Here is a 25,154-nt window from a genome sequence, read left to right as displayed (position 1 = left end):
CATATATGGCTTATGAAGCATCAGAATGATTCAATGAGTATGTATAGAAACTTCAAGATTGAGGACTCTTTGGCCAAAAATATGTTCAGTAGGTCAAATATGGAATTCTGAATGGCTGATTTAACATCAGGAGTCTCTAAGTTTATATAATTTAAAACCAATTAGGACCATTTGACCAGAAATAAGTTCAATCCGTCAAGATATGGACTTCTAAATGGACTTAAATATGGCTAATGAAGCATCAGAAGTTGTCTATGAGTATGTATGGAAAGTTCAAGATTGAGGATTTTTTGGCCAGAAATATTTTCCTTGGGTCAAATATGGACTTCTGTATGGCTAATATAACATCACAACGTCAATCTTTACGAATAGCAAGTTAATGTTCAGGTACTCTTTGGCCAGGAATATGACCATTAAGTCAAAAAGTGACCTCTGTATACAGAATTCAAAGACTCTGTATGTCAGATTTTTCATCAAAAGTAGTCTATATATATATATATATATATTTAGGACCATTTAACCGGAAATAAGTTCAATAGGTCAGATATGGCCATATATGGCTTATGAAGCATCAGAAGTTGTCTATGAGTATGTATGGAAAGTTCAAGATTGAGGATTTTTTGGCCAGAAATATTTTCCTTGGGTCAAATATGGACTTCTGTATGGCTAATATAACATCACAACGTCAATCTTTACGAATAGCAAGTTAATGTTCAGGTACTCTTTGGCCAGGAATATGACCATTAAGTCAAAAAGTGACCTCTGTATACAGAATTCAAAGACTCTGTATGTCAGATTTTTCATCAAAAGTAGTCTATATATATATATATATATATTTTTAGGACCATTTAACCGGAAATAAGTTCAATAGGTCAGATATGGCCATATATGGCTTATGAAGCATCAGAATGAGTCAATGAGTATGTATAGAAAAATCAAGATGAGGACTCTTTGGCCAAAAATATGTTCAGTAGGTCAAATATGGAATTCTGAATGGCTGATTTAACATCAGGAGTCTCGAAGTTTATATAGTTTAAAAACAATTAGGACCCTTTGACCAGAAATAAGTTCAATCCGTCAAGATATGGACTTCTAAATGGACTTAAATATGGCTAATGAAGCATCAGAAGTTGTCTATGAGTATGTATGGAAAGTTCAAGATTGAGGATTTTTTGGCCAGAAATATTTTCCTTGGGTGTAATATGGACTTCTGTATGGCTAATATAACATCACAACAAGTCGATCTTTACAAATAGCAAGTTAATGTTCAGGTAACTCTTTGGCCAGGAATATGACCATTAAGTCAAAAAGTGACCTCTGTATACAGAATTCAAAGACTCTGTATGGCAGATTTTTCATCAAAAGTAGTCTATATATATATATATATATTTTTTTTTAGGACCCTTTAACCGAAAATAAGTTCAATAGGTCAGATATGGCCATATATGGCTTATGAAGCATCAGAATGAGTCAATGAGTATGTATAGAAAAATCAAGATGAGGACTCTTTGGCCAAAAATATGTTCAGTAGGTCAAATATGGAATTCTGAATGGCTGATTTAACATCAGGAGTCTCTAAGTTTATATAGTTTAAAACCAATTAGGATTTGAACTATTTGACCAGAAATAAGTTCAATCCGTCAAGATATGGACTTCTAAATGGACTTAAATATGGCTAATGAAGCATCAGAAGTTGTCTATGAGTATGTATGGAAAGTTCAAGATTGAGGATTTTTTGGCCAGAAATATTTTCCTTGGGTCAAATATGGACTTCTGTATGGCTAATATAACATCACAACGTCAATCTTTACGAATAGCAAGTTAATGTTCAGGTACTCTTTGGCCAGGAATATGACCATTAAGTCAAAAAGTGACCTCTGTATACAGAATTCAAAGACTCTGTATGTCAGATTTTTCATCAAAAGTAGTCTATATATATATATATATATATATTTAGGACCATTTAACCGGAAATAAGTTCAATAGGTCAGATATGGCCATATATGGCTTATGAAGCATCAGAAGTTGTCTATGAGTATGTATGGAAAGTTCAAGATTGAGGATTTTTTGGCCAGAAATATTTTCCTTGGGTCAAATATGGACTTCTGTATGGCTAATATAACATCACAACGTCAATCTTTACGAATAGCAAGTTAATGTTCAGGTACTCTTTGGCCAGGAATATGACCATTAAGTCAAAAAGTGACCTCTGTATACAGAATTCAAAGACTCTGTATGTCAGATTTTTCATCAAAAGTAGTCTATATATATATATATATATTTTTAGGACCATTTAACCGGAAATAAGTTCAATAGGTCAGATATGGCCATATATGGCTTATGAAGCATCAGAATGAGTCAATGAGTATGTATAGAAAAATCAAGATGAGGACTCTTTGGCCAAAAATATGTCCAGTAGGTCAAATATGGAATTCTGAATGGCTGATTTAACATCAGGAGTCTCTAAGTTTATATAGTTTAAAAACAATTAGGACCCTTTGACCAGAAATAAGTTCAATCCGTCAAGATATGGACTTCTAAATGGACTTAAATATGGCTAATGAAGCATCAGAAGTTGTCTATGAGTATGTATGGAAAGTTCAAGATTGAGGATTTTTTGGCCAGAAATATTTTCCTTGGGTGTAATATGGACTTCTGTATGGCTAATATAACATCACAACAAGTCGATCTTTACAAATAGCAAGTTAATGTTCAGGTAACTCTTTGGCCAGGAATATGACCATTAAGTCAAAAAGTGACCTCTGTATACAGAATTCAAAGACTCTGTATGGCAGATTTTTCATCAAAAGTAGTCTATATATATATATATATATTTTTTTTTAGGACCCTTTAACCGAAAATAAGTTCAATAGGTCAGATATGGCCATATATGGCTTATGAAGCATCAGAATGAGTCAATGAGTATGTATAGAAACTTCAAGATTGAGGACTCTTTGGCCAAAAATATGTTCAGTAGGTCAAATATGGAATTCTGAATGGCTGATTTAACATCAGGAGTCTCTAAGTTTATATAGTTTAAAACCAATTAGGATTTGAACTATTTGACCAGAAATAAGTTCAATCCGTCAAGATATGGACTTCTAAATGGACTTAAATATGGCTAATGAAGCATCAGAAGTTGTCTATGAGTATGTATGGAAAGTTCAAGATTGAGGATTTTTTGGCCAGAAATATTTTCCTTGGGTCAAATATGGACTTCTGTATGGCTAATATAACATCACAACGTCAATCTTTACGAATAGCAAGTTAATGTTCAGGTACTCTTTGGCCAGGAATATGACCATTAAGTCAAAAAGTGACCTCTGTATACAGAATTCAAAGACTCTGTATGTCAGATTTTTCATCAAAAGTAGTCTATATATATATATATATATATTTAGGACCATTTAACCGGAAATAAGTTCAATAGCTCAGATATGGCCATATATGGCTTATGAAGCATCAGAAGTTGTCTATGAGTATGTATGGAAAGTTCAAGATTGAGGATTTTTTGGCCAGAAATATTTTCCTTGGGTCAAATATGGACTTCTGTATGGCTAATATAACATCACAACGTCAATCTTTACGAATAGCAAGTTAATGTTCAGGTACTCTTTGGCCAGGAATATGACCATTAAGTCAAAAAGTGACCTCTGTATACAGAATTCAAAGACTCTGTATGTCAGATTTTTCATCAAAAGTAGTCTATATATATATATATATATTTTTAGGACCATTTAACCGGAAATAAGTTCAATAGGTCAGATATGGCCATATATGGCTTATGAAGCATCAGAATGAGTCAATGAGTATGTATAGAAAAATCAAGATGAGGACTCTTTGGCCAAAAATATGTCCAGTAGGTCAAATATGGAATTCTGAATGGCTGATTTAACATCAGGAGTCTCTAAGTTTATATAGTTTAAAAACAATTAGGACCCTTTGACCAGAAATAAGTTCAATCCGTCAAGATATGGACTTCTAAATGGACTTAAATATGGCTAATGAAGCATCAGAAGTTGTCTATGAGTATGTATGGAAAGTTCAAGATTGAGGATTTTTTGGCCAGAAATATTTTCCTTGGGTGTAATATGGACTTCTGTATGGCTAATATAACATCACAACAAGTCGATCTTTACAAATAGCAAGTTAATGTTCAGGTAACTCTTTGGCCAGGAATATGACCATTAAGTCAAAAAGTGACCTCTGTATACAGAATTCAAAGACTCTGTATGGCAGATTTTTCATCAAAAGTAGTCTATATATATATATATATATTTTTTTTAGGACCCTTTAACCGAAAATAAGTTCAATAGGTCAGATATGGCCATATATGGCTTATGAAGCATCAGAATGAGTCAATGAGTATGTATAGAAACTTCAAGATTGAGGACTCTTTGGCCAAAAATATGTTCAGTAGGTCAAATATGGAATTCTGAATGGCTGATTTAACATCAGGAGTCTCTAAGTTTATATAGTTTAAAACCAATTAGGATTTGAACTATTTGACCAGAAATAAGTTCAATCCGTCAAGATATGGACTTCTAAATGGACTTAAATATGGCTAATGAAGCATCAGAAGTTGTCTATGAGTATGTATGGAAAGTTCAAGATTGAGGATTTTTTGGCCAGAAATATTTTCCTTGGGTCAAATATGGACTTCTGTATGGCTAATATAACATCACAACGTCAATCTTTACGAATAGCAAGTTAAAGTTCAGGTACTCTTTGGCCAGGAATATGACCATTATTAAGTCAAAAAGTGACCTCTGTATACAGAATTCAAAGACTCTGTATGGCAGATTTTTCATCAAAAGTAGTCTATATATATATATATTTTTTTTAGGACCCTTTAACCGGAAATAAGTTCAATAGGTCAGATATGGCCATATATGGCTTATGAAGCATCAGAATGAGTCAATGAGTATGTATAGAAAAATCAAGATTGAGGACTCTTTGGCCAAAAATATGTTCAGTAGGTCAAATATGGAATTCTGAATGGCTGATTTAACATCAGGAGTCTCTAAGTTTATATAATTTAAAAACAATTAGGACCCTTTGACCAGAAATAAGTTCAATCCGTCAAGATATGGACTTCTAAATGGACTTCAATATAGCTAATGAAGCATCAGAAGTTGTCTATGAGTATGTATGGAAAGTTCAAGATTGAGGATTTTTTGGCCAGAAATATTTTCCTTGGGTCAAATATGGACTTCTGTATGGCTAATATAACATCACAACAAGTCAATCTATATGAATAGCAAGTTAATGTTCAGGTAACTCTTTGGCCAGGAATATGACCATTAAGTCAAAAAGTGACCTCTGTATACAGAATTCAAAGACTCTGTATGGCAGATTTTTCATCAAAAGTAGTCTATATATATATATATATATATATATATATATATATATATATATATATATATATATATATATATATATATATATATATTTCTTTTAGGACCCTTTAACCGGAAATAAGTTCAATAGGTCAGATATGGCCATAAATGGCTTATGAAGCATCAGAATGATTCAATGAGTATGTATAGAAACTTCAAGATTGAGGACTCTTTGGCCAAAAATATGTTCAGTAGGTCAAATATGGAATTCTGAATGGCTGATTTAACATCAGGAGTCTCTAAGTTTATATAGTTTAAAACCAATTAGGACCATTTGACCAGAAATAAGTTCAATCCGTCAAGATATGGACTTCTAAATGGACTTAAATATGGCTAATGAAGCATCAGAAGTTGTCTATGAGTATGTATGGAAAGTTCAAGATTGAGGATTTTTTGGCCAGAAATATTTTCCTTGGGTCAAATATGGACTTCTGTATGGCTAATATAACATCACAACGTCAATCTTTACGAATAGCAAGTTAATGTTCAGATACTCTTTGGCCAGGAATATGACCATTAAGTCAAAAAGTGACCTCTGTATACAGAATTCAAAGACTCTGTATGGCAGATTTTTCATCAAAAGTAGTCTATATATATATATATATATATTTCTTTTAGGACCCTTTAACTGGAAATAAGTTCAATAGGTCAGATATGGCCATAAATGGCTTATGAAGCATCAGAATGATTCAATGAGTATGTATAGAAACTTCAAGATTGAGGACTCTTTGGCCAAAAATATGTTCAGTGGGTCAAATATGGAATTCTGAATGGCTGATTTAACATCAGGAGTCTCTAAGTTTATATAGTTTAAAACCAATTAGGACCATTTGACCAGAAATAAGTTCAATCCATCAAGATATGGACTTCTAAATGGACTTAAATATGGCTAATGAAGCATCAGAAGTTGTCTATGAGTATGTATGGAAAGTTCAAGATTGAGGATTTTTTGGCCAGAAATATTTTCCTTGGGTCAAATATGGACTTCTGTATGGCTAATATAACATCACAACGTCAATCTTTACGAATAGCAAGTTAATGTTCAGGTACTCTTTGGCCAGGAATATGACCATTAAGTCAAAAAGTGACCTCTGTATACAGAGTTCAAAGACTCTGTATGGCAGATTTGTCATCAAAAGTAGTCTATATATTTTTTTTTTTTTTTTTTTTTTTTGTACCGTTTAACCAGAAATAAGTTCGATAGGTCAGATATGGCCATATATGGCTTATGAAGCATCAGAATGAGTCAATGAGTATGTATAGAAAAATCAAGATGAGGACTCTTTGGCCAAAAATATGTTCAGTAGGTCAAATATGGAATTCTGAATGGCTGATTTAACATCAGGAGTCTCTAAGTTTATATAGTTTAAAAACAATTAGGACCCTTTGACCAGAAATAAGTTCAATCCGTCAAGATATGGACTTCTAAATGGACTTAAATATGGCTAATGAAGCATCAGAAGTTGTCTATGAGTATGTATGGAAAGTTCAAGATTGAGGATTTTTTGGCCAGAAATATTTTCCTTGGGTCAAATATGGACTTCTGTATGGCTAATATAACATCACAACGTCAATCTTTACGAATAGCAAGTTAATGTTCAGGTACTCTTTGGCCAGGAATATGACCATTAAGTCAAAAAGTGACCTCTGTATACAGAATTCAAAGACTCTGTATGGCAGATTTTTCATCAAAAGTAGTCTAGATATATATATTTTTTTTTTAGGACCCTTTAACCGGAAATAAGTTCAATAGGTCAGATATGGCCATATATAACTTATGAAGCATCAGAATGAGTCAATGAGTATGTATAGAAAAATCAAGATTGAGGACTCTTTGGCCAAAAATATGTTCAGTAGGTCAAATATGGAATTCTGAATGGCTGATTTAACATCAGGAGTCTCTAAGTTTATATAGTTTAAAACAATTAGGACCCTTTGACCAGAAATAAGTTCAATCCGTCAAGATATGGACTTCTAAATGGACTTCAATATAGCTAATGAAGCATCAGAAGTTGTCTATGAGTATGTATGGAAAGTTCAAGATTGAGGATTTTTTGGCCAGAAATATTTTCCTTGGGTCAAATATGGACTTCTGTATGGCTAATATAACAACACAACAAGTCAATCTTTATGAATAGCAAGTTAATGTTCAGGTAACTCTTTGGCCAGGAATATGTCCATTAAGTCAAAAAGTGACCTCTGTATACAGAGTTCAAAGACTCTGTATGGCAGATTTTTCATCAAAAGTAGTCTATATTTTTATTTTTTATTTTTTTAGGACCCTTTAACCGGAAATAAGTTCAATAGGTCAGATATGGCCATATATGGCTTATGAAGCATCAGAATGAGTCAATGAGTATGAATAGAAAAATCAAGATGAGGACTCTTTGGCCAAAAATATGTTCAGTAGGTCAAATATGGAATTCTGAATGGCTGATTTAACATCAGGAGTCTCTAAGTTTATATAGTTTAAAACCAATTAGGACCCTTTGACCAGAAATAAGTTCAATGGCCTGATATGTATATCTATTGGACTTATGAAGCATCAGTAGGAGTCTTTCAGTGTGTATAGAAACTTCAAGATTGAGGACTCTTTGGCCAAAAATATGTTCAGTAGGTCAAATATGGAATTCTAAATGGCTGATTTAACATCAAAAGGAGTCTTTAAGTTTATATAATTTAAAACCAATTAGGACCCTTTGACCAGAAATAAGTTCAATCCGTCAAGATATGGACTTCTAAATGGACTTAAATATGGCTAATGAAGCATCAGAAGTTGTCTATGAGTATGTATGGAAAGTTCAAGATTGAGGATTTTTTGGCCAGAAATATTTTCCTTGGGTCAAATATGGACTTCTGTATGGCTAATATAACATCACAACGTCAATCTTTACGAATAGCAAGTTAATGTTCAGGTACTCTTTGGCCAGGAATATGACCATTAAGTCAAAAAGTGACCTCTGTATACAGAATTCAAAGACTCTGTATGTCAGATTTTTCATCAAAAGTAGTCTATATATATATATATATATATTTAGGACCATTTAACCGGAAATAAGTTCAATAGGTCAGATATGGCCATATATGGCTTATGAAGCATCAGAAGTTGTCTATGAGTATGTATGGAAAGTTCAAGATTGAGGATTTTTTGGCCAGAAATATTTTCCTTGGGTCAAATATGGACTTCTGTATGGCTAATATAACATCACAACGTCAATCTTTACGAATAGCAAGTTAATGTTCAGGTACTCTTTGGCCAGGAATATGACCATTAAGTCAAAAAGTGACCTCTGTATACAGAATTCAAAGACTCTGTATGTCAGATTTTTCATCAAAAGTAGTCTATATATATATATATATATATATTTTTTTAGGACCATTTAACCGGAAATAAGTTCAATAGGTCAGATATGGCCATATATGGCTTATGAAGCATCAGAATGAGTCAATGAGTATGTATAGAAAAATCAAGATGAGGACTCTTTGGCCAAAAATATGTTCAGTAGGTCAAATATGGAATTCTGAATGGCTGATTTAACATCAGGAGTCTCTAAGTTTATATAGTTTAAAAACAATTAGGACCCTTTGACCAGAAATAAGTTCAATCCGTCAAGATATGGACTTCTAAATGGACTTAAATATAGCTAATGAAGCATCAGAAGTTGTCTATGAGTATGTATGGAAAGTTCAAGATTGAGGATTTTTTGGCCAGAAATATTTTCCTTGGGTCAAATATGGACTTCTGTATGGCTAATATAACATCACAACAAGTCAATCTTTACGAATAGCAAGTTAATGTTCAGGTACTCTTTGGCCAGGAATATGACCATTAAGTCAAAAAGTGACCTCTGTATACAGAATTCAAAGACTCTGTATGGCAGATTTTTCATCAAAAGTAGTCTATATATATATATATATATTTCTTTTAGGACCCTTTAACCGGAAATAAGTTCAATAGGTCAGATATGGCCATATATGGCTTATGAAGCATCAGAATGAGTCAATGAGTATGTATAGAAACTTCAAGATTGAGGACTCTTTGGCCAAAAATATGTTCAGTAGGTCAAATATGGAATTCTGAATGGCTGATTTAACATCAGGAGTCTCTAAGTTTATATAGTTTAAAACCAATTAGGACCATTTGACCAGAAATAAGTTCAATCCGTCAAGATATGGACTTCTAAATGGACTTAAATATGGCTAATGAAGCATCAGAAGTTGTCTATGAGTATGTATGGAAAGTTCAAGATTGAGGATTTTTTGGCCAGAAATATTTTCCTTGGGTGTAATATGGACTTCTGTATGGCTAATATAACATCACAACAAGTCGATCTTTACAAATAGCAAGTTAATGTTCAGGTAACTCTTTGGCCAGGAATATGACCATTAAGTCAAAAAGTGACCTCTGTATACAGAATTCAAAGACTCTGTATGGCAGATTTTTCATCAAAAGTAGTCTATATATATATATATATTTTTTTTTAGGACCCTTTAACCGAAAATAAGTTCAATAGGTCAGATATGGCCATATATGGCTTATGAAGCATCAGAATGAGTCAATGAGTATGTATAGAAACTTCAAGATTGAGGACTCTTTGGCCAAAAATATGTTCAGTAGGTCAAATATGGAATTCTGAATGGCTGATTTAACATCAGGAGTCTCTAAGTTTATATAGTTTAAAACCAATTAGGACCATTTGACCAGAAATAAGTTCAATCCGTCAAGATATGGACTTCTAAATGGACTTAAATATGGCTAATGAAGCATCAGAAGTTGTCTATGAGTATGTATGGAAAGTTCAAGATTGAGGATTTTTTGGCCAGAAATATTTTCCTTGGGTCAAATATGGACTTCTGTATGGCTAATATAACATCACAACAAGTCAATCTTTACAAATAGCAAGTTAATGTTCAGATACTCTTTGGCCAGGAATATGACCATTAAGTCAAAAAGTGACCTCTGTATACAGAATTCAAAGACTCTGTATGGCAGATTTTTCATCAAAAGTAGTCTATATATATATATTTTTTTTAGGACCCTTTAACCGGAAATAAGTTCAATAGGTCAGATATGGCCATATATGGCTTATGAAGCATCAGAATGAGTCAATGAGTATGTATAGAAAAATCAAGATGAGGACTCTTTGGCCAAAAATATGTTCAGTAGGTCAAATATGGAATTCTGAATGGCTGATTTAACATCAGGAGTCTCTAAGTTTATATAGTTTAAAACCAATTAGGACCCTTTGACCAGAAATAAGTTCAATCCGTCAAGATATGGACTTCTAAATGGACTTAAATATGGCTAATGAAGCATCAGAAGTTGTCTATGAGTATGTATGGAAAGTTCAAGATTGAGGATTTTTTGGCCAGAAATATTTTCCTTGGGTCAAATATGGACTTCTGTATGGCTAATAAAACATCACAACAAGTCAATCTTTACGAATAGCAAGTTAATGTTCAGGTACTCTTTGGCCAGGAATATGTCCATTAAGTCAAAAAGTGACCTCTGTATACAGAGTTCAAAGACTCTGTATGGCAGATTTTTCATCAAAAGTAGTCTATATTTTTTTTTTTTTATTTTTTTTTTTAGGACCGTTTAACCAGAAATAAGTTCAATAGGTCAGATATGGCCATATATGGCTTATGAAGCATCAGAATGAGTCAATGAGTATGTATAGAAAAATCAAGATGAGGACTCTTTGGCCAAAAATATGTTCAGTAGGTCAAATATGGAATTCTGAATGGCTGATTTAACATCAGGAGTCTCTAAGTTTATATAGTTTAAAAACAATTAGGACCCTTTGACCAGAAATAAGTTCAATCCGTCAAGATATGGACTTCTAAATGGACTTAAATATGGCTAATGAAGCATCAGAAGTTGTCTATGAGTATGTATGGAAAGTTCAAGATTGAGGATTTTTTGGCCAGAAATATTTTCCTTGGGTCAAATATGGACTTCTGTATGGCTAATATAACATCACAACAAGTCGATCTTTACAAATAGCAAGTTAATGTTCAGGTAACTCTTTGGCCAGGAATATGACCATTAAGTCAAAAAGTGACCTCTGTATACAGAATTCAAAGACTCTGTATGGCAGATTTTTCATCAAAAGTAGTCTATATATATATATATATATATATTTTTTAGGACCCTTTGACCAGAAATAAGTTCAATCCGTCAAGATATGGACTTCTAAATGGACTTCAATATAGCTAATGAAGCATCAGAAGTTGTCTATGAGTATGTATGGAAAGTTCAAGATTGAGGATTTTTTGGCCAGAAATATTTTCCTTGGGTCAAATATGGACTTCTGTATGGCTAATATAACATCACAACAAGTCAATCTTTATGAATAGCAAGTTAATGTTCAGGTAACTCTTTGGACAGGAATATGTCCATTAAGTCAAAAAGTGACCTCTGTATACAGAGTTCAAAGACTCTGTATGGCAGATTTTTCATCAAAAGTAGTCTATATTTTTATTTATTTATTTTTTTTAGGACCGTTTAACCAGAAATAAGTTCAATAGGTCAGATATGGCCATATATGGCTTATGAAGCATCAGAATGAGTCAATGAGTATGTATAGAAAAATCAAGATGAGGACTCTTTGGCCAAAAATATGTTCAGTAGGTCAAATATGGAATTCTGAATGGCTGATTTAACATCAGAAGTCTCTAAGTTTATATAGTTTAAAACCAATTAGGACCCTTTGACCAGAAATAAGTTCAATGGCCTGATATGTATATCTATTGGACTTATGAAGCATCAGTAGGAGTCTTTCAGTGTGTATAGAAACTTCAAGATTGAGGACTCTTTGGCCAGAAATATGTTCAGTAGGTCAAATATGGAATTCTGAATGGCTGATTTAACATCAGGAGTCTCAAAGTTTATATAGTTTAAAACCAATTAGGACCCTTTGACCAGAAATAAGTTCAATCCCTCAAGATATGGACTTCTAAATGGACTTAAATATGGCTAATGAAGCATCAGTATGTAAAGTTCAAGATTGAGGATTTTTTGGCCAAAAATATTTTCCTTGAGTCAAATATGGACTTCTGTATGGCTAATATAACATCACAACAAGTCAATCTTTATGAATAGCAAGTTAATGTTCAGGTAACTCTTTGGCCAGGAATATGTCCATTAAGTCAAAAAGTGACCTCTGTATACAGAGTTCAAAGACTCTGTATGGCAGATTTTTCATCAAAAGTAGTCTATATTTTTTTTTTTTTTTTTTTTTAGGACCGTTTAACCAGAAATAAGTTCAATAGGTCAGATATGGCCATATATGGCTTATGAAGCATCAGAATGAGTCAATGAGTATGTATAGAAAAATCAAGATGAGGACTCTTTGGCCAAAAATATGTTCAGTAGGTCAAATATGGAATTCTGAATGGCTGATTTAACATCAGGAGTCTCTAAGTTTATATAGTTTAAAAACAATTAGGACCATTTGACCAAAAATAAGTTCAATCCGTCAAGATATGGACTTCTAAATGGACTTAAATATGGCTAATGAAGCATCAGAAGTTGTCTATGAGTATGTATGGAAAGTTCAAGATTGAGGATTTTTTGGCCAGAAATATTTTCCTTGGGTCAAATATGGACTTCTGTATGGCTAATATAACATCACAACAAGTCGATCTTTACAAATAGCAAGTTAATGTTCAGGTAACTCTTTGGCCAGGAATATGACCATTAAGTCAAAAAGTGACCTCTGTATACAGAATTCAAAGACTCTGTATGGCAGATTTTTCATCAAAAGTAGTCTATATATATATATATATATATTTTTGTTTTTAGGACCCTTTAACCGAAAATAAGTTCAATAGGTCAGATATGGCCATATATGGCTTATGAAGCATCAGAATGAGTCAATGAGTATGTATAGAAAAATCAAGATGAGGACTCTTTGGCCAAAAATATGTTCAGTAGGTCAAATATGGAATTCTGAATGGCTGATTTAACATCAGGAGTTTCTAAGTTTATATAGTTTAAAACCAATTAGGATTTGAACTATTTGACCAGAAATAAGTTCAATCCGTCAAGATATGGACTTCTAAATGGACTTAAATATGGCTAATGAAGCATCAGAAGTTGTCTATGAGTATGTATGGAAAGTTCAAGATTGAGGATTTTTTGGCCAGAAATATTTTCCTTGGGTCAAATATGGACTTCTGTATGGCTAATATAACATCACAACGTCAATCTTTACGAATAGCAAGTTAAAGTTCAGGTACTCTTTGGCCAGGAATATGACCATTATTAAGTCAAAAAGTGACCTCTGTATACAGAATTCAAAGACTCTGTATGGCAGATTTTTCATCAAAAGTAGTCTATATATATATATTTTTTTTTTTAGGACCCTTTAACCGGAAATAAGTTCAATAGGTCAGATATGGCCATATATGGCTTATGAAGCATCAGAATGAGTCAATGAGTATGTATAGAAAAATCAAGATTGAGGACTCTTTGGCCAAAAATATGTTCAGTAGGTCAAATATGGAATTCTGAATGGCTGATTTAACATCAGGAGTCTCTAAGTTTATATAGTTTAAAACCAATTAGGACCCTTTGACCAAAAATAAGTTCAATGGCCTGATATGTATATCTATTGGACTTATGAAGCATCAGTAGGAGTCTTTCAGTGTGTATAGAAACTTCAAGATTGAGGACTCTTTGGCCAAAAATATGTTCAGTAGGTCAAATATGGAATTCTAAATGGCTGATTTAACATCAAAAGGAGTCTTTAAGTTTATATAATTTAAAACCAATTAGGACCCTTTGACCAGAAATAAGTTCAATCCGTCAAGATATGGACTTCTAAATGGACTTCAATATGGCTAATGAAGCATCAGAAGTTGTCTATGAGTATGTATGGAAAGTTCAAGATTGAGGATTTTTTGGCCAGAAATATTTTCCTTGGGTCAAATATGGACTTTTGTATGGCTAATATAACATCACAACAAGTCAATCTTTACGAATAGCAAGTTAATGTTCAGGTACTCTTTGGCCAGGAATATGACCATTAAGTCAAAAAGTGACCTCTGTATACAGAATTCAAAGACTCTGTATGGCAGATTTTTCATCAAAAGTAGTCTATATATATATATATATATTTTTTTTTTAGGACCCTTTAACCGAAAATAAGTTCAATAGGTCAGATATGGCCATATATGGCTTATGAAGCATCAGAATGAGTCAATGAGTATGTATAGAAACTTCAAGATTGAGGACTCTTTGGCCAAAAATATGTTCAGTAGGTCAAATATGGAATTCTGAATGGCTGATTTAACATCAGGAGTCTCTAAGTTTATATAGTTTAAAACCAATTAGGACCCTTTGACCAGAAATAAGTTCAATCCGTCAAGATATGGACTTCTAAATGGACTTAAATATGGCTAATGAAGCATCAGAAGTTGTCTATGAGTATGTATGGAAAGTTCAAGATTGAGGAGTTTTTGGCCAGAAATATTTTCCTTGGGTCAAATATGGACTTCTGTATGGCTAATATAACATCACAACAAGTCAATCTTTATGAATAGCAAGTTAATGTTCAGGTAACTCTTTGGCCAGGAATATGTCCATTAAGTCAAAAAGTGACCTCTGTATACAGAGTTCAAAGACTCTGTATGGCAGATTTTTCATCAAAAGTAGTCTATATTTTTTTTTTTTTTTTTTTTAGGACCCTTTAACCGGAAATAAGTTCAATAGGTCAGATATGGCCATATATGGCTTATGAAGCATCAGAATGAGTCAATGAGTATGAATAGAAAAATCAAGATGAGGACTCTTTGGCCAAAAATATGTTCAGTAGGTCAAATGTGGAATTCTGAATGGCTGATTTAACATCAGGAGTCTCTAAGTTTATATAGTTTAAAACCAATTAGGACCCTTTGACCAGAAATAAGTTCAATGGCCTGATATGTATATCTATTGGACTTATGAAGCATCAGTAGGAGTCTTTCAGTGTGTATAGAAACTTCAAGATTGAGGACTCTTTGGCCAAAAATATGTTCAGTAGGTCAAATATGGAATTCTAAATGGCTGATTTAACATCAAAAAGAGTCTTTAAGTTTATATAATTTAAAACCAATTAAGATCCCTTTGACCAGAAATAAGTTCAATCCGTCAAGATATGGACTTCTAAATGGACTTCAGTATGGCTAATGAAGCATCAGAAGTTGTCTATGAGTATGTATGGAAAGTTCAAGATTGAGGATTTTTTGGCCAGAAATATTTTCCTTGAGTCAAATATGGACTTCTGTATGGCTAATATAACATCACAACAAGTCAATTTTTTGTGAATAGCAAGTTAATGTTCAGGTAACTCTTTGGCCAGGAATATGTCCATTAAGTCAAAAAGTGACCTCTGTATACAGAGTTCAAAGACTCTGTATGGCAGATTTTTCATCAAAAGTAGTCTATATTTTTTATTTATTTATTTTTAGGACCCTTTAACCGGAAATAAGTTCAATAGGTCAGATATGGCCATATAAGGCTTATGGAGCATCAGAATGAGTCAATGAGTATGTACAGAAAAATCAAGATGAGGACTCTTTGGCCAAAAATTTGTTCAGTAGGTCAAATATGGAATTCTGAATGGCTGATTTAACATCAGGAGTCTCTAAGTTTATATAGTTTAAAACCAATTAGGACCCTTTGACCAGAAATAAGTTCAATCCGTCAAGATATGGACTTCTAAATGGACTTCAATATAGCTAATGAAGCATCAGAAGTTGTCTATGAGTATGTATGGAAAGTTCAAGATTGAGGATTTTTTGGCCAGAAATATTTTCCTTGGGTCAAATATGGACTTCTGTATGGCTAATATAACATCACAACAAGTCAATCTTTATGAATAGCAAGTTAATGTTCAGGTAACTCTTTGGCCAGGAATATGTCCATTAAGTCAAAAAGTGACCTCTGTATACAGAATTCAAAGACTCAGTATGGCAGATTTTTCATCAAAAGTAGTCCGTATATATATATATATTTTTTTTAGGACCCTTTAACCAGAAATAAGTTCAATAGGTCAGATATGGCCATATATGGCTTATGAAGCATCAGAATGAGTCAATGAGTATGTATAGAAAAATCAAGATTGAGGACTCTTTGGCCAAAAATATGTTCAGTAGGTCAAATATGGAATTCTGAATGGCTGATTTAACATCAGGAGTCTCTAAGTTTATTTAGTTTAAAACCAATTAGGACCATTTGACCAGAAATAAGTTCAATCCGTCAAGATATGGACTTCTAAATTGACTTCAATATGGCTAATGAAGCATCAGAAGTTGTCTATGAGTATGTATGGAAAGTTCAAGATTGAGGATTTTTTGGCCAGAAATATTTTCCTTGGGTCAAATATGGACTTCTGTATGGCTAATATAACATCACAACAAGTCAATCTTTATGAATAGCAAGTTAATGTTCAGGTAACTCTTTGGCCAGGAATATGACCGTTAAGTCAAAAAGTGACCTCTGTATACAGAATTCAAAGACTCTGTATGGCAGATTTTTCAACAAAAGTAGTCTATATATATATATATATATATATATATATATATATATATATATATATATATATATATATATATATATATATATATATATTTTTTTAGGACCCTTTAACCGGAAATAAGTTCAATAGGTCAGATATGGCCATATATGGCTTATGAAGCATCAGAATGAGTCAATGAGTATGTATAGAAAAATCAAGATGAGGACTCTTTGGCCAAAAATATGTTCAGTAGGTCAAATATGGAATTCTGAATGGCTGATTTAACATCAGGAGTCTCTAAGTTTATATAGTTTAAAAACAATTAGGACCCTTTGACCAGAAATAAGTTAAATCCGTCAAGATATGGACTTCTAAATGGACTTAAATATGGCTAATGAAGCATCAGAAGTTGTCTATGAGTATGTATGGAAAGTTCAAGATTGAGGATTTTTTGGCCAGAAATATTTTCCTTGGGTGTAATATGGACTTCTGTATGGCTAATATAACATCACAACAAGTCGATTTTTACAAATAGCAAGTTAATGTTCAGGTAACTCTTTGGCCAGGAATATGACCATTAAGTCAAAAAGTGACCTCTGTATACAGAATTCAAAGACTCTGTATGGCAGATTTTTCATCAAAAGTAGTCTATATATATATATATATATATATATTTTTTAGGACCCTTTAACCGAAAATAAGTTCAATAGGTCAGATATGGCCATATAAGGCTTATGGAGCATCAGAATGAGTCAATGAGTATGTATAGAAAAATCAAGATGAGGACTCTTTGGCCAAACATTTGTTCAGTAGGTCAAATATGGAATTCTGAATGGCTGATTTAACATCAGGAGTCTCTAAGTTTATATAGTTTAAAACCAATTAGGACCATTTGACCAGAAATAAGTTCAATCCGTTAAGATGTGGACTTCTAAATGGACTTAAATATGGCTAATGAAGCATCAGAAGTTGTCTATGAGTATGTATGGAAAGTTCAAGATTGAGGATTTTTTGGCCAGAAATATTTTCCTTGGGTCAAATATGGACTTTTGTATGGCTAATATAACATCACAACAAGTCAATCTTTACGAATAGCAAGTTAATGTTCAGGTACTCTTTGGCCAGGAATATGACCATTAAGTCAAAAAGTGACCTCTGTATACAGAGTTCAAAGACTCTGTATGGCAGATTTTTCATCAAAAGTAGTCTATATTTTTATTTTTTATTTTTTTTTAGGACCGTTTAACCGAAAATAAGTTCAATAGGTCAGATATGGCCATATAAGGCTTATGAAGCATCAGAATGAGTCAATGAGTATGTATAGAAACTTCAAGATTGAGGACTCTTTGGCCAAAAATATGTTCAGTAGGTCAAATATGGAATTCTGAATGGCTGATTTAACATCAGGAGTCTCTAAGTTTATATAGTTTAAAACCAATTAGGACCATTTGACCAGAAATAAGTTAAATCCGTCAAGATATGGACTTCTAAATGGACTTAAATATGGCTAATGAAGCATCAGTAGTTGTCTATGAGTATGTATGGAAAGTTCAAGATTGAGGATTTTTTGGCCAGAAATTATTTCCTTGGGTCAAATATGGACTTCTGTATGGCTAATATAACATCACAACAAGTCAATCTTTACGAATAGCAAGTTAATGTTCAGGTACTCTTTGGCCAGGAATATCAACATTAAGTCAAAAAGTGACCTCTGTATACAGAGTTCAAAGACTCTGTATGGCAGATTTTTCATCAAAAGTAGTCTATATTTTTTTTTTTTTTTTTTTTAGGACCGTTTAACCAGAAATAAGTTCAATAGGTCAGATATGGCCATATATGGCTTATGAAGCATCAGAATGAGTCAATGAGTATGTATAGAAAAAATCAAGATGAGGACTCTTTGGCCAAAAATATGTTCAGTAGGTCAAATATGGAATTCTGAATGGCTGATTTAACATCAGGAGTCTCTAAGTTTATATAGTTTAAAACCAATTAGGACCCTTTGACCAGAAATAAGTTCAATGGCCTGTTATGTATATCTATTGGACTTATGAAGCATCAGTAGGAGTCTTTCAGTGTGTATAGAAACTTCAAGATTGAGGACTCTTTGGCCAGAAATATGTTCAGTAGGTGAAATATGGAATTCTGAATGGCTGATTTAACATCAGGAGTCTCAAAGTTTACATAGTTTAAAACCAATTAGGACCCTTTGACCAGAAATAAGTTCAATCCCTCAAGATATGGACTTCTAAATGGACTTAAATATGGCTAATGAAGCATCAGAAGTTGTCTATGAGTATGTATGGAAAGTTCAAGATTGAGGATTTTTTGGCCAGAAATATTTTCCTTGGGTCAAATATGGACTTCTGTATGGCTAATATAACATCACAACAAGTCAATCTTTACGAATAGCAAGTTAATGTTCAGGTACTCTTTGGCCAGGAATATGACCATTAAGTCAAAAGTGACCTCTGTATACAGAATTCAAAGACTCTGTATGGCAGATTTTTCATCAAAAGTAGTCTATATATATATATATATATATATATATTTTTTTTTAGGACTCTTTAACCGAAAATAAGTTCAATAGGTCAGATATGGCCATATATGGCTTATGAAGCATCAGAATGAGTCAATGAGTATGTATAGAAACTTCAAGATTGAGGACTCTTTGGCCAAAAATATGTTCAGTAGGTCAAATATGGAATTCTGAATGGCTGATTTAACATCAGGAGTCTCTAAGTTTATATAGTTTAAAACCAATTAGGACCCTTTGACCAGAAATAAGTTCAATCCGTCAAGATATGGACTTCTAAATGGACTTAAATATGGCTAATGAAGCATCAGAAGTTGTCTATGAGTATGTATGGAAAGTTCAATATTGAGGATTTTTTGGCCAGAAATATTTTCCTTGGGTCAAATATGGACTTCTGTATGGCTAATATAACATCACAACAAGTCAATCTTTATGAATAGCAAGTTAATGTTCAGGTAACTCTTTGGCCAGGAATATGTCCATTAAGTCAAAAAGTGACCTCTGTATACAGAGTTCAAAGACTCTGTATGGCAGATTTTTCATCAAAATTAGTCTATATTTTTTTTTTTTTTTTTTTTTAGGACCCTTTAACCGGAAATAAGTTCAATAGGTCAGATATGGCCATATATGGCTTATGAAGCATCAGAATGAGTCAATGAGTATGAATAGAAAAATCAAGATGAGGACTCCTTGGCCAAAAATATGTTCAGTAGGTCAAATATGGAATTCTGAATGGCTGATTTAACATCAGGAGTCTCTAAGTTTATATAATTTAAAACCAATTAGGACCCTTTGACCAGAAATAAGTTCAATCCGTCAAGATATGGACTTCTAAATGGACTTAAATATGGCTAATGAAGCATCAGAAGTTGTCTATGAGTATGTATGGAAAGTTCAAGATTGAGGATTTTTTGGCCAGAAATATTTTCCTTGGGTCAAATATGGACTTCTGTATGGCTAATATAACATCACAACAAGTCAATCTTTACGAATAGCAAGTTAATGTTCAGGTACTCTTTGGCCAGGAATATGACCATTAAGTCAAAAAGTGACCTCTGTATACAGAATTCAAAGACTCTGTATGGCAGATTTTTCATCAAAAGTAGTCTATATATATATATATATATATTTTTTTTTTTTAGGACCCTTTAACCGAAAATAAGTTCAATAGGTCAGATATGGCCATATATGGCTTATGAAGCATCAGAATGAGTCAATGAGTATGTATAGAAACTTCAAGATTGAGGACTCTTTGGCCAAAAATATGTTCAGTAGGTCAAATATGGAATTCTGAATGGCTGATTTAACATCAGGAGTCTCTAAGTTTATATAGTTTAAAACCAATTAGGACCCTTTGACCAGAAATAAGTTCAATCCGTCAAGATATGGACTTCTAAATGGACTTAAATATGGCTAATGAAGCATCAGAAGTTGTCTATGAGTATGTATGGAAAGTTCAAGATTGAGGATTTTTTGGCCAGAAATATTTTCCTTGGGTCAAATATGGACTTCTGTATGGCTAATATAACATCACAACAAGTCAATCTTTATGAATAGCAAGTTAATGTTCAGGTAACTCTTTGGCCAGGAATATGTCCATTAAGTCAAAAAGTGACCTCTGTATACAGAGTTCAAAGACTCTGTATGGCAGATTTTTCATCAAAAGTAGTCTATATTTTTTTTTTTTTTTTTTTTTAGGACCCTTTAACCGGAAATAAGTTCAATAGGTCAGATATGGCCATATATGGCTTATGAAGCATCAGAATGAGTCAATGAGTATGAATAGAAAAATCAAGATGAGGACTCTTTGGCCAAAAATATGTTCAGTAGGTCAAATATGGAATTCTGAATGGCGGATTTAACATCAGGAGTCTCTAAGTTGATATAGTTTAAAACCAATTAGGACCCTTTGACCAGAAATAAGTTCAATGGCCTGATATGTATATCTATTGGACTTATGAAGCATCAGTAGGAGTCTTTCAGTGTGTATAGAAACTTCAAGATTGAGGACTCTTTGGCCAAAAATATGTTCAGTAGGTCAAATATGGAATTCTGAATGGCTGATTTAACATCAGGAGTCTCTAAGTTTATATAGTTTAAAACCAATTAGGACCATTTGACCAGAAATAAGTTCAATCCGTCAAGATATGGACTTCTAAATGGACTTAAATATGGCTAATGAAGCATCAGTAGTTGTCTATGAGTATGTATGGAAAGTTCAAGATTGAGGATTTTTTGGCCAGAAATATTTTCCTTGGGTCAAATATGGACTTCTGTATGGCTAATATAACATCACAACAAGTCAATCTTTACGAATAGCAAGTTAATGTTCAGGTACTCTTTGGCCAGGAATATGACCATTAAGTCAAAAAGTGACCTCTGTATACAGAATTCAAAGACTCTGTATGGCAGATTTTTCATCAAAAGTAGTCTATATATATATATATATATATATATATATATATTTTTTTTAGGACCCTTTAACCAGAAATAAGTTCAATAGGTCAGATATGGCCATATATGGCTTATGAAGCATCAGAATGAGTCAATGAGTATGTATAGAAAAATCAAGATTGAGGACTCTTTGGCAAAAAATATGTTCAGTAGGTCAAATATGGAATTCTGAATGGCTGATTTAACATCAGGAGTCTCTAAGTTTATATAGTTTAAAACCAATTAGGACCCTTTGACCAGAAATAAGTTCAATCCGTCAAGATATGGACTTCTAAATGGACTTAAATATGGCTAATGAAGCATCAGAAGTTGTCTATGAGTATGTATGGAAAGTTCAAGATTGAGGATTTTTTGGCCAGAAATATTTTCCTTGGGTCAAATATGGACTTCTGTATGGCTAATATAACATCACAACAAGTCAATCTTTACGAATAGCAAGTTAATGTTCAGGTACTCTTTGGCCAGGAATATGTCCATTAAGTCAAAAAGTGACCTCTGTATACAGAGTTCAAAGACTCTGTATGGCAGATTTTTCATCAAAAGTAGTCTATATATTATTTTTTTTTAGGACCGTTTAACCAGAAATAAGTTCAATAGGTCAGATATGGCCATATATGGCTTATGAAGCATCAGAATGAGTCAATGAGTATGTATAGAAAAATCAAGATTGAGGACTCTTTGGCCAAAAATATGTTCAGTAGGTCAAATATGGAATTCTGAATGGCTGATTTAACATCAGGAGTCTCTAAGTTTATATAGTTTAAAACCAATTAGGACCATTTGACCAGAAATAAGTTCAATCCGTCAAGATATGGACTTCTAAATGGACTTAAATATGGCTAATGAAGCATCAGAAGTTGTCTATGAGTATGTATGGAAAGTTCAAGATTGAGGATTTTTTGGCCAGAAATATTTTCCTTTGGTCAAATATGGACTTTTGTATGGCTAATATAACATCACAACAAGTCAATCTTTACGAATAGCAAGTTAAAGTTCAGGTACTCTTTGGCCAGGAATATGACCATTAAGTCAAAAAGTGACCTCTGTATACAGAATTCAAAGACTCTGTATGGCAGATTTTTCATCAAAAGTAGTCTATATATATATATATATATTTTTTTTTAGGACCCTTTAACCGAAAATAAGTTCAATTGGTCAGATATGGCCATATATGGCTTATGAAGCATCAGAATGAGTCAATGAGTATGTATAGAAACTTCAAGATTGAGGACTCTTTGGCAAAAAATATGTTCAGTAGGTCAAATATGGAATTCTGAATGGCTGATTTAACATCAGGAGTCTCTAAGTTTATATAGTTTAAAACCAATTAGGACCCTTTGACCAGAAATAAGTTCAATCCGTCAAGATATGGACTTCTAAATGGACTTAAATATGGCTAATGAAGCATCAGAAGTTGTCTATGAGTATGTATGGAAAGTTCAAGATTGAGGATTTTTTGGCCAGAAATATTTTCCTTGGGTCAAATATGGACTTCTGTATGGCTAATATAACATCACAACAAGTCAATCTTTACGAATAGCAAGTTAATGTTCAGGTACTCTTTGGCCAGGAATATGTCCATTAAGTCAAAAAGTGACCTCTGTATACAGAGTTCAAAGACTCTGTATGGCAGATTTTTCATCAAAAGTAGTCTATATTTTTTTTTTTTTTTTTTTTTTAGGATCGTTTAACCAGAAATAAGTTCAATAGGTCAGATATGGCCATATATGGCTTATGAAGCATCAGAATGAGTCAATGAGTATGTATAGAAAAATCAAGATGAGGACTCTTTGGCCAAAAACATGTTCAGTAGGTCAAATATGGAATTCTGAATGGCTGATTTAACATCAGGAGTCTCTAAGTTTATATAGTTTAAAACCAATTAGGACCTTTTGACCAGAAATAAGTTCAATCCGTCAAGATATGGACTTCTAAATGGACTTAAATATGGCTAATGAAGCATCAGAAGTTGTCTATGAGTATGTATGGAAAGTTCAAGATTGAGGATTTTTTGGCCAGAAATATTTTCCTTGGGTCAAATATGGACTTCTGTATGGCTAATATAACATCACAACAAGTCAATCTTTACGAATAGCAAGTTAATGTTCAGGTACTCTTTGGCCAGGAATATGTCCATTAAGTCAAAAAGTGACCTCTGTATACAGAGTTCAAAGACTCTGTATGGCAGATTTTTCATCAAAAGTAGTCTATATATATTTTTTTTTTAGGACCGTTTAACCAGAAATAAGTTCAATAGGTCAGATATGGCCATATATGGCTTATGAAGCATCAGAATGAGTCAATGAGTATGTATAGAAAAATCAAGATTGAGGACTCTTTGGCCAAAAATATGTTCAGTAGGTCAAATATGGAATTCTGAATGGCTGATTTAACATCAGGAGTCTCTAAGTTTATATAGTTTAAAACCAATTAGGACCATTTGACCAGAAATAAGTTCAATCCGTCAAGATATGGACTTCTAAATGGACTTAAATATGGCTAATGAAGCATCAGAAGTTGTCTATGAGTATGTATGGAAAGTTCAAGATTGAGGATTTTTTGGCCAAAAATATTTTCCTTTGGTCAAATATGGACTTTTGTATGGCTAATATAACATCACAACAAGTCAATCTTTACGAATAGCAAGTTAATGTTCAGGTACTCTTTGGCCAGGAATATGACCATTAAGTCAAAAAGTGACCTCTGTATAAAGAATTCAAAGACTCTGTATGGCAGATTTTTCATCAAAAGTAGTCTATATATATATATATATATATATATATTTTTTTTAGGACCCTTTAACCGAAAATAAGTTCAATAGGTCAGATATGGCCATATATGGCTTATGAAGCATCAGAATGAGTCAATGAGTATGTATAGAAACTTCAAGATTGAGGACTCTTTGGCAAAAAATATGTTCAGTAGGTCAAATATGGAATTCTGAATGGCTGATTTAACATCAGGAGTCTCTAAGTTTATATAGTTTAAAACCAATTAGGACCCTTTGACCAGAAATAAGTTCAATCCGTCAAGATATGGACTTATAAATGGACTTAAATATGGCTAATGAAGCATCAGAAGTTGTCTATGAGTATGTATGGAAAGTTCAAGATTGAGGATTTTTTGGCCAGAAATATTTTCCTTGGGTCAAATATGGACTTCTGTATGGCTAATATAACATCACAACAAGTCAATCTTTACGAATAGCAAGTTAATGTTCAGGTACTCTTTGGCCAGGAATATGTCCATTAAGTCAAAAAG

This window comes from Phoxinus phoxinus, assembly GCF_949152265.1.
Source record: "Phoxinus phoxinus genome assembly, chromosome: 10".
In the NCBI taxonomy this organism is placed as follows: domain Eukaryota; kingdom Metazoa; phylum Chordata; class Actinopteri; order Cypriniformes; family Leuciscidae; genus Phoxinus; species Phoxinus phoxinus.
This window is presented reverse-complemented; position numbering follows the sequence as displayed.